Raw genomic sequence first — 12,730 nt, 5'->3', positions numbered from 1 at the left:
AGTAATGGGATGAAGATGGCAACTGGGGAGGTAGGTGTAAGGGGAGTGGAAGGTGTAAGGGAAGGAGTGTGGGGGGGTGACCGTGTCTGGGAAGAGGTAGGGTGTGGAGAGAGGATGGTGTCCAGGGGGAGGAAGGGGTGTGGAGAGGGGAGGTGTCCAGGGGGAGGAAGGGGTGTGGAGAGGGGAGGGTGTCCGAGGGGAGGAAGGGAAGAGTAGAGGGAGTAAGGGCGGCAGAAGAAGTAACAGTGGCGGAAGGAGTCAAGAAGGGGTTAGGAGTAAGACTGGAGGAAAATGTGAGGCAGGAGGAAGAGGTAAGGCTGACGAAAGCAGTCAGGGGGGAGGAATTGAGGGTGGCGGAAGAGGTAATGGTGGAGGAAGGAGTCAGGAAGTGGGAGGGACTAAGCGGGTGGGAATCTGCGGGGGCTTGGAGGACTGGGGGTGGAAGAGGTTCCAGTGGGGGAAGGGGCTCCATGGGGGAAAGGATGCGAAGGGGGGATGGAGTGCGGTGGGGGGGTGGCGGGGGATCGGCAGTATCCAGGTGAACATGCACGGGAGGGGTCGGTGAGGTCCATGTCTGCCTCCTGGGAAGCGAACTGAGGGTGGGTGTGGTATGGAGGAAGAGTGAGATTGATTGAGGGCAGAGTGAGGCAGTAAAGTGAGGGTTCAATGGTAGTGATAGAAGGGACGGCGAAGGTGGTGGTAGGGACCCGCAGGCAGACATTGACCCTGGGGGTGGGAAGGAGGAAGCCGGGGAGGTGAATGTTAATGGGGGTGGGGTGTTTGGGAAGGAAAGGTACATACACGTTCACCTGGACATCCCCAAAGGAAAAGGATTGTGGCTGGTGGGTCACAGAGGGGAGGTAGAAAGTGGTGCCGGGAGGTGGGGTAGGGGCTGGGGGAAGTCAACTGTGATTTGGAAAAGGAATTGGGTGACTAGGGAAGGTGAAAAAATGGGGGAGCACATAATGCAGTGAAACCAGACCATGCTTGCTAAATTCAAAGTGAAACGAGAGTTGTGCTGGATGAGATCAGCTGCTGCATGGGAAAGTGATCATTGGGTGGGCAGAGATGCAGGTCAGCTCAGATGGACAACTGAAAGCAAACCCCAGCGTTCAAAATGTTCATGACATTGAGATGAATGTAAAACGTGAAGGATCCGCATATGTGAGAGAGTGCTTGCATGAGGCTCCAAAAGACCTTGCCACACACATACTTTTCCCCTCCAGAATCACTCGTGGACCGGCTGCTCCCTCTGCAGTGACAGAGGATGAGGTTGTGGGGGTTACAGGCAAAGGGGACTTGGAGGGAGAGGACAACCTCTAAGATTCATCAGTGGATGTCCCAGGGGTGTCCAGCTGCTGCTTCTCCTGGAGGGTGTGGGTAAACGCTGCGATGGGTCTTTCTAGGCTGCTTTTTTCCAACTCTTCACTGGAGGAGGTGCCCTCTTGGCTGCAGATGACAACGTGGATGGAGCTGAGGGACAGGCTGGCTGAGGGTGTCAGTCACTTGGCAGAGCTCTCTGTGGACCAACGTAGAGATCATTAGTGCATGGCAGCAGAGTCAAACCAGGAGAGAAAGCACTCACAATTGTGTTGAGAGAGGGATGCAGGATCCTCAGATGCGTGTTCGCCACCGATCTCACCGTTGCCGGAGGTGGGGTCCACATCTTTACCAGTCAGCACGATGGCACGCTCCTCAAAGTGAGTGAGGGGCCTCCCCCACCCCGGTCTGGGAGCTCTCCCTGCTGATGTGAGCCAGCTTCTTCCGCATGGGAACAGATGGAGAGAGTGTGAGCAGGACACATGGCACTGCGTGGGATGTTTGTGTGGTGAATGGAGCCATGGACAGGAATGAGGGATATGGGCTTGAGAGGATATGAGCCTGATGGAGATGCGAGAATGTGTGTGAGTTAGTGGTGTTGCCCCTTGAGATGTGAGATCCCTGTGGACATGTCATGAGTTTGTGAGTGTGTGAGTTGCAAGTGATGAGAAAAGTGAATTACTACCCTGATGGAACAGATGAGGCCATCCATCCTGTAGCGGCACTGGTTGGCTGTCCTGTTTTACAGGGCATTGGTGCTGACCACCACTGCCAGCATCTGCCATGCTGGATTGGTGATGCCGCTGCCTGTCCTGTGGCCAGAGCGGGGTAAAGGACACAGGCCTCCATGGCATCTGGATGGCATTCCAATGACACGTCATTAAACCTGGGGGCTCCAGTCTTTTTGCCTTTTATGGACATATTGCCTGCAGTAGTAGTGGGTTAGAAGCATGAGATGTGAGCACGCAGCTGGACTTTAAATATGGCGCCCGGTGTGCTGAAGCAGCGAGGTGATGGCATGGTGGACAGACCAGGAATGCATAAGTAATGCGGTGGGTTTGGGACGATACCTTGTCCAAAGTCGACCTGCCTGTTTTGAATTTAAACAAAAGCTTGGCAGTTAATTGTTCCCTCGTGCATGCTCCATGGCAGCGCCTCTTCCAATCAGAGTCCACTTGCCAATCAATCAGCACTTTATTCTCATGCAGTATAAATTGTTGTTCCCTTTAGAATTAGTATACTTGTGAATCTGTCCTGATGAGTGCAAGAGCAAAAGCTTTGACAGCATGTCTCTTTTTTCAGCAATACGTCTTTCTTAATAATAGATTCCAGCATTTTCCCCAACAACTGATGTCAGGCTAATGAGTCTGTAGTTCCCTGTTTTCTCTCTGCTCCTTTCTTGAATGCCAGTGTTACAGTTCATAACTTCCAATCCACAGGGACTGTTCTAGAACCTAGGGAACTTTGGAAAATCATAGCCAGTGCACACACTATCTCTGCAGCAACCTCTTTTAGAACCCTTGTATGTAGGCCATCAGGTCCTGGGGATTAATCATTTTTTAGTCCCTTAAGTTTCCCTAATACTTTTTCTCTGCTGATATTAATTACCTTAAGCTCCTCACTCTCATTAGCTCTCTGGTTAGCTCCTATTTCTGGCATGAACTTTGCATTTTCAACTGTGTAAACAGAAACAAAATATTTGTTCAATGTCTCTGTCATTTCCTCAACATTTCCTGTGATAATTCCTCCTGTCTCTGCCTCTATGGGAGCAGTATTTACTTTAGCTACTGTCCTTTTTATATACATTTAAAAGCTCCTATAATCCATTTTCATATTCTCATTCTATTTTTCCCTTTTGGTTGCCCTTTGCAGGTTTCTAAAATATAAGGAAATAAGAAATAGGAGCAGTAGTAGACCATACAACTGGTGAAGCCTGCTTAACCATTCAATTTGCTCATGGCTGATCATGGGCCTCAACTTCACTTTCCCACCCCTCCCCATATGCCTTGATTCTCTGAGACCAAAAAGCTATCTATCTCAACCTTAAATATGTTAAATGATGTCACATTCGCAACCCTCTGGGGTAGAAAATTTCAAATATTCACACCCTTTGAGTGAAGAAAGTTTTCCTCATCTCAATCTGAAATGATTTGGTCTCTTATCTTGAAACTATGCCCCCTTGCTCTAGATTCCCAAGCCAGGGACAACAACCTCTCAGTATCTACCTTGTGTTATGCTGATGTTAATTGCTGCACAAATCAAATCCCAGAGGGAAACTTGGCTTACAGGCCATTTTTTTTCGTATTCTGAAAATGAGACGGGGATATACTGGTCTCAGCAGTAAGAAGTCCAGTAACACTTTTGGGATTTTTAAAATTAAAAGTAAAAGTTTTATTAACAAGAATAAAACAAAACTTAAGCACATAAGATTACAGATACACAGTTAAACTTAGTTTTACAAAACATTTCCCTAAAAAGACTCTCTACTTGATCAAACCCACAAGTAAACACCTTCTAGGCTACACTCACTTATAGATGTTTAACTTTAAACATCTAGTAATATTAACCAAGGCAAACTGCTGTAGCTTCAAAAAAGGCATACCACATGAACTGTAACTCTCTTCCCCTCTGCTGTGAAAACCCAAACTTCAGAATAAAACTGCTTTTTGCAACCCAAGACTTTTCTGGCTTGACTGGATAGTTGATTCAAACTGCATCCTCTCTCAGCCAGAGTGCCAGCTATAGCTCCAGTTGCTGCCTCACACCCACAGCTCAAACAGCTACTGCCCACCTAAGCTCTCCACAGTAACACAAAAATACCTTTTATTCCCTTTCATTTCAGGTTCCATTGTTTTCACACTTCTTTGAAACTCAAATCCTTCCAAATATAAGATCTTTCATGTTTCCATCTTGTCTTTGCTTTCAAGTCAATAAAACATAATAACTCCCTTCTATTACCTGTGGAACTCCTGCAAAATGCAAACATGTCTCTTTCCACCTCTGGCTCCCCTTTGATATTCAAACAAACTCTCCACTTATCTAAAAATGCAAATTTTAGATCTAACCTATTGGCTTGTCCCTCAAACCTAAAACCTCCATCCTTTTCATGTTTTATATCCCCAGACAACCTGTCTCCTATTAATCTCTGCCCAGCTTAATTAAATCACACATACATTCAGAGCCTTTTCACAGAATAATGCAATATTCCCCCAAAATATGAAAACAAATCATTTTCTCACACCTGTTAAGCCCCTTCAGAATCTTAAATGTTTCAATGAGATCACCTCTTATTCTTCCAAGCTCCAGGGAACATAGACACAATTTACTCAGTCTCTCATTATAGGATAACCTATTCATCACAGGGACCAACCTAGTCAACCTTCACTGTATTGCTTCCAATGCAAGTATATTCTTTCTTAAATGTGGAGATCAAACCTGCACACAGTATTCCAGGTATGGTCTCACCAAAGCCTCATACAATTGTAGCAAGACTTCTTTATTCTTGTACTCCACACCTCTTGTAATAAAGGCCAACATGCCATTTGTTTTCCAAATTGCTTGCTGTACCTACATGCTAACTTTTTGTGTTCCTTGTATGAGTACACCCAAGGATCGCTGAACATTTCTTCCAATCCATAGACTTTCTATTATTCTTCACAACAGTAAAAGCCTCTTCTTTCAACCTAATGTTACCTTTAACTTCCGTGTCAGCCACGAATGGATGTCTCTCACTGAGATTTTGTTTTTTAATGGTATGTATATTTGTTGAAAACTTTTGAATCATTTCTTTAAATACCTCCTACTATTTGGTTACCACCTTAGTTTTATCTATTTACCTAATCAACTTTAGCCAGCTCTCCACTCGTACCCACGTAATTTGCTTTGTTTGAATGTAAGATTCCTATTTGGAACTCAAATGTTGCTCTCAAATTTAATATGGAATTCAATTGCTTTGAGATCACATTTTCCCTGAGGATCTTTTCCTATGAAATTATTAATTAACCCTGTTTCGTTACACAATACTAGATCTAAAACATATTTATCAGATTATCCCACAATGTATTGTTCTAGAAAGCTGTGACCAAAGAATTCTACAACTCATCTTTCAGACGACCTTTACCTATTTAATGCGTTGGATTTCATGGCTACAAATTGGCTGGGCCGTCCCCATCCCAGCCCACCCGACCCCCCATGTGAACTTAAAATATGGCATGAAAACATTGGGCCTGCAATACAGCATCTTCACAACAGTCTCAGAAATTACAGAAGGCAAGCGGGCGCTGAAATCGAAAGCCCATCCACTATTTTGAAATTACAAATTAACAAGTTATTGAGCTTGTTAAAGAGCCACTTGTACACAATTTTACATTGCCTACTGCATTTTTCATGCTGAAAATGGCTAAATCTAATTTGCCCAATCGATATGAAAATTAATATGCCCATAATTATTACATTGCCTTTGTCACAATCTCCAATTATTTCTTGCTTAATGCTCTTGCTTAATGGTATAACTACTGTTAAGGAGCCTGTAAACTTTTTGCCCATTGTCTTCTAACCCCTGCTATATCTAATCTCCACCCATACTGGTTCTAATTCCTGATCTTTGGAGCCACGATCCTTTCTTACAACCGCCCTTGCGTCATCCTTTAACATAAGGACAGCTCCTCTCCTTTTCTATTCTCTCTGTCTTTTAAAACTGTTGTGCAGCCTGGGATATTTCTCTCCCAACCTTGATCACTCCTAACCACATGTGCTGGATTTTATTGGGGTGGGGGTGGGATCCCCACCCCCTGGCATAATGACATAAATGTCAGAGGCAGAGTCATCACCCCCCCAACCCCCACCCTCTCTCCCCCTCCCCCCCCCCCCCCCCCCCCCACCCCGCTACTTAGCTGGCTCTTCCCGCAGCCATTTAAAGGTCATTTGGGCCATTAAATGACTCGAGGCAGGCCTTCTGCCTCTATAGGGGGATGATGTCCCACCTCCGAGACCTGTCGACCAAACAGGGTATGGGGGAAGGGGAAGACTGAGAAGGGCCTCCTCTGCGGGAAATGGGTTTCGATTCATGAGGCACTGGCACCAGTAATGAGGAAAGTGGGAACTGTACTGTTGAGACAGTCTTCACCTGAACCATGCTGGGACCAGTGTTCTATCAAGTCGTATAACTAAGGCAGTAGAGAGGGCTTTAAACTAAAAAGTGGGGCCGAGGGATCAAGTGAGGGAAGATGTGTTAAGTTAAAGAGAGGACAAGGCAAGAGAGCATGTTAGCAATAAGGGAAATGATAATCAGACCATGGCAGGAAAGGACAGAGCATAGAAACTTAAGAGTACACCAACATATAGGGCTAGAGGTTGTGAAAATAGTAAAATGGCTGAACTAAAGGTTCTGTATCTGAATGCATGTAGCATTTGTAACAAAATGGATGAATTGACAGCTCATGTAGAAATAAATATATATGATCTGATAGCCATTACAGAGACATGGCTGTAAGATGACAAAGACTAGGGCCTGAATATTCAAGGAGACATGCCATTTTGGAGGGACAGAAAGATCAAAAGGTAGAATCAATTTGAGTAGAGATAAGAAATAGCAACGGTAGGAAGTCACTTTTGGGAGTAGTTTATATGCCCACTAACAGTAACCACACTGTAGGACGGGGTATACAGGAAGAAATAATGAGAGCTTGTGGGAAAGGTATGGCAATAGCCATGGGTGATTTTAATCCACATATAGATTGGATGAATCAGATTGACAGAGGCAGCTAGAAGATGAGTTAATCGAATGTTTTCAGGACAATTTCTTAAAGCAGCACATTCTAGAGCCAACCAGAGAACAGGCTATTCTAGATCTGGATAGCCATAATCATAATATGATTGAACTGCACATTCAGTTTGAGGGAGAGAAGAGTGGACCTAAGACTAGTGCTTAATAATTAAATAAAGACAATTAAAAGGGTATGAAGACAGAGCTGGATAATCTGAGCTGGGAAATTAGGTTAAGGGGTAGAGATGCAGCGGCAGACATTTCAGGAGATATTTCATAACACTCAGCAGAGATACATTCCAGTGAGAAAGAAAGACTCTAGGGGAAAGATGCGCCTTCCATGGCTAACTAAGGAAGCTAACGATGGTATAAAATTGAAAGAAGAAGCATATGTTTCTGCAAAGACTATTGGCAGGTTAGAAGACGGGACACAATATAAAAAACAACAAAGAATGACTAAAATAAGAAGCGTGAAATTAGAGTACAAGAGAAAGCTAGCTACGAGTGAGTCTGGGGAATTAATAATGGAAAATAAGGAAATGGTGTATGAATTGAACAGATATTTTGCATCTGTCTTCACTGTACAGGATTCAAATAACACCCCTGAAATAATTGTGAATCAAGAGATGAAAGGAAGAAAGGAACTTAAAACAATTACAATCGCCAGGGAGAGGGTATTGAGAAAATTATTAGAACTAAAAGCTGACAAGTCCCCAGGTCCTGATTTACTTCACCTTAAAAGAAGTGGCTGCTGAGTTAGTAGATGCATTGGTTTTAATTTTCAAAAATGCTCTAGATTCTAGAAAGGTCCCATTAGGTTGGAAAATAGCGAGCGTAACTCCTCTATTCAAGAAAGAAGGGAGAAAGAAAGCAGGAAACTACAGGCCCATTAGTTTAACATCTATCATAGGGAAAATGCTGGAATCTATTATTAAGGAAGTTATCGAAAGGCACTTAGAAAATCTTGATGCAATCAGGCAGGGTCAACATGGTTTTGTGAAAAGGAAATTGTGTTTGACTAATTAGAGATATTTGAGAAAACAACAAGCAACATTGATAAAGGGAACCTGTGGATGTGGTGAACTTAGATTTCCAGAAGGCATTTGACAAGGTGCCACATCAAAGGTTACAACATAAAATAAGGGCTCACCATGTAGGGGGGGTAACATATTAGCATGGATAGAGGATTGGTTAGCTAACAGGAAACGGAGAGTCAACATAAATAGGTCATTTCCAAGTTGGCAAGATGCAACAAGTGATGTGCCACAGGGTCAGTGAAGGGGCCCCAACTATTTACAATCTATATCAATGACTTGGATGAAGGGACCGCTAAATTTGCTGATGACACAAAGATAGGTAGGAAAGTAAATTATGAAACAGATAAGACGTCTGCAAAGGATATAGATAAGAAGTGAGTGGGCAAAGATTTGGCAGGTGGAGTATAATGTGGGAAAGTGGGAAATTATCCACTTTGGCAGGAAGAGTAGAAAAGCAGCATATTATTTAAATGAAGAGAGATTCTGGAACTCTAAGGAACAGAGGGATCTGGGTGTCCTGGTACATGAATCACAAGAAGTTAGTATGCAGGTACAGTGATTAGGAAGACAAATGGAATGTTGTAATTTATTGCAAGGGGAATGGAACATAAAAGTAGGGATGTTTTGCTACAGCTTTACAGGGCATTGATGAGACCACATGTGGAGTACTGTGTACAGTTTTAGTCTCCTTATTTCAGAAAGGACATAATTGCATTAGAAGCAGTTCAGAAGAGATTCATTTGACTGATTCCTGGAATGAGTGATTATCTCATGAGGAAAGGTTGGACAGGTTGGGTCTATATCCATTGGAGTTTAAAAGAATGAGAGGAGATCTTCTTGGAACATATAAGATCCTGAGGGGGTTTGACAGGGTGGACGCTGAAAGGATGTTTCCCCTTGTGGGTGGGACTAGAACTAGGGAACACAGTTTAAAAATAAGGGGTCTCCCATTTAAGACAGAGGTGGGAAGAATGTTTCCTCTCAGAGGGTCGAGAGTCTGGGGAACTTTCTTCCCTAGGGAGCAGTGGAGACAGGGTCATTGAATATTTTTAAGTCAGAGGTGGATAGATTCTTGACTAACAAGGGAGTCAAAGGGTATGTGGGTAGGCCGAAAAGTGGGGTTGAGGCCACAATCAGATCAGCCACAATCTTACTGAATACCCTCCCGCTGCTCCTAATTCGTGTGTTCATATGTATGTTCATATGTATGTTTCTGTCCTGTTACTATGCTTCCTGCATTTATATAAAGAGTCTTTAATTTTATTTTTTTACCTCTATTCTTTGCATGGACCTTATATGCTGATTCACTATTCCAGTTAAATTCTCTGTCCTTTCCAGGCCCACTATTTTTTTGCTCACATGCCACACTCTCCTCCCACTGCCTCAACCTTCCCCTTTACATTCCTAAATCCCCCTTCACCTGACTCCCAAGATCCACTTCCGATACCTGTACCGTTCAGGGGGCACACTCCAGTACCCCCCAGATCGTGTCTCGGTGATAGTGGTTGCATGCTGCGCTCTGCACAATCTTGCGCTGGAAAGGTGGGGATGCAGTGGACGATGAAGACGTCGACGCAGTGTCTGCGGCTGCACATGGTGAGTCCAGCAGTGAGTCTGAGGATGAACATGCACAGGGGAATGCTGAGGGGGTAGACGCTGACCCCGGACTACTCCAGGGAGGCAGGGACACCTGGGATGCTTTAATCCAACAAACTTTCAGCTAGCACAACACAGATGGATCACCGGTGCATGCCTGGGCTGGCACCTCGATACTTGACACCTATGTGCAAAATCTGCCAGGTCAGCAGCACTAAGGGCCTTGTACATAAAGATCAGTGTCCAAAGAAACACTCATGGCACTTTTCTTAAACATACACATGCAGAAGGAATGAGGCACCCTCAGTCATGGTCACACACCTGGCATTTAATGTGTGAATCAGAAGTTCCCACAATTAGCTCCTTGCAGTCAATTAAATAATTCCTCCAGATGTTGCAAATGTTCCTCCCACATCTGACTTAAAAACTATCAAGTTGTCAATATAAACAGCACAATTGCTCAGTCCTGCAATTACTTTGTCAGTCTTTGAAATGTTGCTGGTGCATTTTTCATGCTAAATGGCACGACTTAAAACTGATATAGTCCATTTGGTGTCACAAAAGCTGATATCTCCTTTGCTTTCTCTGATAACGGTACTTGTCAATATCCTCTCAGCAAGTCAATCTTTGTGATAAACTTTGATTGTCCCATCCAATTTTCGAACCATGTTATAGGATAGGAATCTGATTTGTCACTGCATCCACCTTTCGATAGTCCACACACAGTTTTTGTGTTCCATTCGGTTTTGGTACCAGCATAATAGGCAAACTCCAGTTACTGCGACTAGACTCAATGGTGTCATTTTGAAGCATGAATTCAATTTCTTTCTGTACTTGTGATAACTTTGCTGGACTTAATCTATAAGGATGTTGCCTTATTGAAAATGAAACTCCTGCACACACATCATGTGCAGCTAAATTTGTCCTACCCAGCTTACTCCCTCAAATAGCAATATGGCATTTGAATTTTTAAGTATGCCCTCATTGTCTAATTTGATTAGAGGAAAATCAATTTCAGAATCCTTTATTTCTACCTCTTTCTCCTTATCTACCACCACTAATACCTCCTTATGGCCCTCTTCCCCGTCAAAATACTTTTAAAACATATTTACATGACATACCCTCTGCTTCTTTCTTCTATTTGGAGTATTTATTAAATAATTTACTTCACTCAGTTTCTTTTCAATCCTGTAAGGCCCACCAAAACTTGCCTTTAATGTGTCAGCCAGTTCCGGTAAAAAAAATTAACGTTTTCTTGCCCAGCAACAAAACTACGAGTTGTGGCTCTCTTATCTGCCTTCACTTTCATCACTTGTTGTGATATTTTTAAGTGTTCCCTAGCCAACTCACATGCTCTGTCCAATCTCTCTCTGAAGTTTGATACATAATCCAGGAGAGTGGTTTCCAAATTTTGACCGACCAATTTCGCATGAATCAATTTCTGTGGTCCCTGTACCTCATGACCATAGACTAATTCAAATGGACAACATCCTGTCGATGCATTAGGAACATCCCTAATAGCAAATAACAAGAATAGAATTCCCCCATTCCAATCCTGTGGATAGTCTTGACTATGAGCTGTTATCATGGTTTTAAAGTTTGATGCCATCTTTCCAAAGCCCCTTGTGATACAGGATGGTAAGTTGTTGACTGAAACTGTTTTATCCCCAAACAGTTGATTACTTCCTTAAACAGCTGTGACATGAAATTTGAACCCTGATCTGATTATATTTCTTTAGGTAAACCATATCTTGTAAAAAAAACTTACTCTTCCACAATTCTCTTTGCTGTAATATTTCTCAAAGGTATCACTTCCGTAAACCTTATAGACACATCCATTATTGTCAGCAAGTACTGATTTCCACTTTTAGTCTTAAGTGGGGGGGGGATCCTTCACAATTAATCGTGGGCCTAGTAAAATGTTCCTCAAATGCTTGAATTGGAATTAAAGGTGCCAGCTTAATCTCTGCTTGTGGTTTCCCTATCGCCTGACATGTGTGACATGTTCTACAGAATTTGGCTGTATCTCTATGCAATCCAGGCCAATAAAAATGTGTTTGTATTTTCGCCTGTGCCTTTCTAATTCCTAAATGTTCCCCTATTAGAATTTCATGACCTATTCTCAGTATCTCATTTGTATAAGCTAAAAGCTACTGCGGATGCTGGAAATCCAAAACAAAAACAGAATTACCTGGAAAAACTCAGCAGGTCTGGCAGCATCGGTGGAGAAGAAAACAGTTGACGTTTCGAGTCCTCACGACCCTTCGGCAGAACTGAAGTATAGTTAGGAGAGAGGTGAAATATAAGCTGGTCTAAGGTGGGGGGCGGGGGGAGAGAGAAGTTAAGGGTAGGGTGGTTGTAGGGATAAGCAAGCAGTGATAGGAGCAGATAATCAAAAGATGTCACAGACAAAAGGATCAAAGAGGTGTTGAAGGTGGTGATATTATCTATGAAAAGTGCTAATTAAGAATGGATGGCAGGATACTCAATATACAGCTCTAGTGGGGGTGGGGTGGAAAGACTAACAAAGTTTTAGTTTTAGATTTAAAAATAATGGAAATAGGTGGGAAAAGAAGAATCTATATAAATTATTGAAAAAAAAGAGGAGGGGGAAGAAACGGGGTGGGGATCGGGGGATGGGGAGTTTAAGATCTAAAGTTGTTGAATTCAATATTCAGCCCGGAAGGCTGTAAAGTGACTAGTCGGAAGATGAGGTGCTGTTCCTCCAGTTTGCGTTGGGCTTCACTGGAACAATGCAGCAAGCCAAGGACAGACATGTGGGCAAGAGAACAGGGTGGAGTGTTAAAATGGCAAGCGACAGGGAGGTTTGGGTCTTTCTTGCGGACAGACCGCAGGTGTTCTGCAAAGCGGTCGCCCAGTTTGCGTTTGGTCTCTCCAATGTAGAGGAGACCGCATTGGGAGCAACGAATGCAGTAGACTAAGTTAGGGGAAATGCAAGTGAAATGCTGCAACAACTCATCGACACCAACACCCATCTGGGACCCTCCACCCC

The sequence above is a fragment of the Cetorhinus maximus genome, chromosome 21 (assembly GCF_964194155.1).
Source record: "Cetorhinus maximus chromosome 21, sCetMax3.hap1.1, whole genome shotgun sequence".
NCBI lineage: Eukaryota > Metazoa > Chordata > Chondrichthyes > Lamniformes > Cetorhinidae > Cetorhinus > Cetorhinus maximus.
The sequence above is the reverse complement of the archived record's forward strand: the minus strand, read 5'-3'. Positions refer to the sequence as shown.